General features: G+C 48.1%; 1 long non-coding RNA gene across 1 annotated transcript; it reads left to right on the plus strand.

Moving 5' to 3' along the window:
- Positions 1-548: 548 nt before the first annotated feature.
- LOC142831013 (uncharacterized) lies at positions 549-1256 on the plus strand. The gene is made up of 2 exons (XR_012906601.2): positions 549-750; positions 1054-1256. It is a non-coding gene; the product is annotated as an uncharacterized LOC142831013 (long non-coding RNA).
- The last annotated feature ends 2580 nt before the right edge of the window (positions 1257-3836 follow it).

The following is a 3836-nucleotide window of genomic DNA, read 5'->3' on the forward strand; positions in this document are numbered from 1 at the left end:
TCATAGATTTAGATGATTTGCTGAACAGGGATGGGATTACATTTGAAGTAACCCAAATTCCTGTTTCCTAATTAAGAGTCCTACTCACCTGCTGCCTGGTCACTACCAGAAGTCATAATTTTCCCTGTGTGACTTCACAATCCTCCAGACATCCATGCCATCTAGACATGATGTTGCTGAAGATAACAGCTTCATGTGAGTAATGAAGGAGCCAGAGGGCTGGATAGGAACATGAGAAATAAGAACAGTGCTTAATTTGCACCAGGGCTGAGTCCAGCTCCTCTACACTTGGCAGTTCATAGCCTTCACATCTCTAGATTTGCTGTGGAAGTTTAAAAAAATGCTTGAGCCCTGGCATGTCACTTATTACAAATTAAACACTGAATACAGAGTCCTGTTTTCATGTTTCCAGTTCCTGATTATTCAAAATGGCCAAACAGGAATATAGACAAGATGCAGGGTTCCCAATGCTGTCACAAAGAGCAGAGCTATCAGTATAGACACCTTAGCCATGGTATTAGTATTTGCTGGGCCCTGGGCAATGAAACTACCACTGAATCTCCCAAAATTTTTGGGAGCCCAAAATCACAGGTCCTCCCCCACTGGAGTTGCTGCTGAAGGCAAGAAATAGGCCTATATGATGGATGCTACTTTGGGGTGCTCAGAATTAGTGAGGACTCTGACTTCAGTCCTTCTCAGGGTCTGAGTTGCTGAGGTGACAATGAGGTCCTCAAAAGTGTGGGTTTCAAAGTAAGTATTTAGGCTTAAGCGTGGCCCTGCGGCTACCAACAAAGCTTGGCTATCGTTGCTGAGGCTGACTATATTATACTAGAATGTTTAAAAGGCAGAGTTAAAATTTGAGGGGTATTGGGAATCTGGATCCACATTTTGTCAACAGCTTTTACCTATGTACAGGGATGGCCTACTACTTAGTCCTTGTCTACACGATTGGCACTGCAGTGATCAATCTCCCAGGGTCAATTTAGTGGGTCTAGTAAAGACCCATTAAATCAACCGCTGATCATGCTCCCGTCATTTTTGGTACTCCACCAGGTTGAGAAGAATAACAGGAGTTGATAGGAGAGTTTCTCCCAACGACCCCTCCCTCCTGTTCCCTGCAGTGAAGACCCCGCTGTAACTTGAACTAAGGTACATCGACTACAGCTGTGCTATTCATGAAGCTGGAATTGCATACCTTCGTCTGACATTGCCTTGGGCCCATTTATGCAGTATCAAATATAGACACCTGATCCCTGGCTAGCAGACTGTGTTAAATAATAGGGAAGAAATGGCTATACTAAATATTCTCCGATTAAGTTTCCAAAATGTTGTGCAAAAATGTAAAAAGCTGAAATCTGAGGAGAAATTACCACTTTGGATTATTTGTACATTTTTCTGTTGCTCTCTCCCCATCTGCCCTGAGACCCAGCTCCCTCAGGAATGACTTCTGAGTTGATCTTCAGACTGTCTTGGGACCAGCATTGATTAACACAGGGCTCTGGTTTGGGCAAACACCTAGTCTGCTCTCAGCCACCTGCCTATTCATTGACAATTATGGGCTCATCTTTCTCTTTCCCCACTGAAGGAACCTTGCTAGAAAGAAACCGGGGAACTCACAGGCTTCTGTATGACCAGGGCTGTTCCCATGAGACTCTGAGCATCCCCAACTTCTACCGAAGTCAAAGGGAGTGACAGGAGATTCCCAGACTAATGATGGGCTCATACCTACATGTGAATGCCACTTTGTATTCCTACAGCACATGGGATAATATGAAAATGTGTTTATTCTGAATACGTACAAGGAAGAAATATATAAGGTAGAAAAATTTAATCTCTTACCTTTGCAAAGCAGTCCCCGGGAGCCTATCTGCAGGAGTCCCATAAAACTTAATGGACATCACACAGTGAAACCCCATGCAGGGTTTAGAAAATATAATTCTATGTGCCTGCAAATGAAGAAGCAGAGGCAGGAGTTGGAATCTTCATAGAGAAGGTTAAAAAGTCTTGAGGGGGTGTCTGGTTCATGGGGTTTGCTGCACTAAGGGTATGTCTACACTAGCCTCTTAGTTCGAACTAGGGAGGCTAATGTAGGCATTCGAAGTTGCAAATCAAGCCCGGGATTTAAATATCCCACGCTTGATTTGCATCTTCCCGGCCGGTCGCCATTTTTTGAAATTTACAAGTCCGGACTAACTGCCCGCGTCTACACGTGGCAGGGACCCGGTAATTCAAATTAAAGCCCTAGTTCGAACTACCTGTTATTCCTCCAGGAATGAGGTTTAACAGGTAGTTCGAACTAGGGCTTTAATTCGAACTACCGGGTCCCTGCCGCGTGTAGACGCGGGCAGTTAGTCCGGACTTGTACATTTCAAAAATGGCGACCGGCTGGGAAGATGCAAATCAAGCGTGGGATATTTAAATCCCTCGCTTGATTTGTAACTTTGAATGCCTACATTAGCCTCCCTAGTTCAAATTAGGGGGCTAGTGTAGACAGACTCTAGATCTCCAGACCAAACAGATCCCAGACTGAGAGACTGAAAATCACAACCTCCTGAGGGCTGTTAGTGGACTAGACAAAATGAGTAGGTGAACTCAGTTCAGTCCCTACAAATAATGTGCAGCCTCACCCATGTAGGTTAATTCGCATTCTTATTAACGGGATGATCAGGAGAAGCCAAGGGCTAGATGGGACATGGCGACAGAACTCTTCCTTTCATTACTAGCTCTCATCACCACAGAATGGGGCTGAGACGTATTAGTAAGAGTAGGTATGTCTGAGAAGTAGGGTTGCCAACTTTCTAATCACACAAAACCAAACACCCTATCTCTGAGGCCCTACCCCCAGCTCAATACATTCCCCCTCCCTTGGTGACTCACTTTCCCCCATCCACCCTCACTTTCACTAGGCTCAGGCAGAGGGTTGAGATATAGGAGGGGGTAAGAGCTCTGGGTTGGGGATGGAGGCTCTGGGGTGGGGCTGGGAATGAGGGTTTTGGGGTCCAGGAAGGGCCTGTGGCTGAGGGGTGGGTGCTGAGGGTTTTAGAGTGCAAAATGTATCTGTGGATTGAAGCAGGGGATTGGGGTGCAGGAGGGGAGAGGGCTCTGGGGTGGGGCTGTGGATGAGGAATTTGAGGTATTGAGGAGACTCCAAGTTGGAGCATAAGACCAAAGAGTTTGGGATGTGGAAAATGGCAGCAGGTTGAGGCAGGGAGTCAGGGCATGGGAGGGGGTGAGGGCTCGGGACAGGGAGGGCTGGCTCTCATGTGGGGCTGGGGATGAGGAGTTTGGGATGCAGGAGTTGCTCCAGACTGGGGACAAGGGATTTGGAGTGTGGGAGGGGACTGTGAGCTGAGGCAGGGGTTTGGCATTCAAGAGAAGTGAGGACCCTGGTGTGGGGCTGGGGATGAATAGTTTGGCATGCAGGAGGGGGCTCTAGGTTTGGGGGCTCAGAGATTAGGCAAGGAGTTGGAGCATGGGTTTACCTTGGGCATCCCCCAGTCAGTGGCACAGAAAGGCTAAGGCAGGCTCCCTGTCTGCCCTGGCACAGCACTGCATCTGAGAAGTGGCCACCAGATCTGGCTCCTTGGTGTGGGGGTTGGGTGTCAGAAAGCTCCACATGCCTACAGGCACAACCCCTCCAGTTCCCATTGGCCTAATGCTCAGGGCAGGGGCAGTGTGTGGAGCCCTGTGGCTCCCCCCTTCTTCCCTCCACCTATGAGCTGGACCTGCTGGCCATTACCAGGGTGCAATGTTGTGCCAGGACACATGGGGCCTACCTTAGTCCTGCAGCACAGGCAACCAGACTTTTAATGGCCCACTCAGCAGTGCTAACTGGA

This window comes from Pelodiscus sinensis, chromosome 11, assembly GCF_052426305.1.
Source record: "Pelodiscus sinensis isolate ZL-2025 chromosome 11, ASM5242630v1, whole genome shotgun sequence".
Lineage (NCBI taxonomy): Eukaryota > Metazoa > Chordata > Testudines > Trionychidae > Pelodiscus > Pelodiscus sinensis.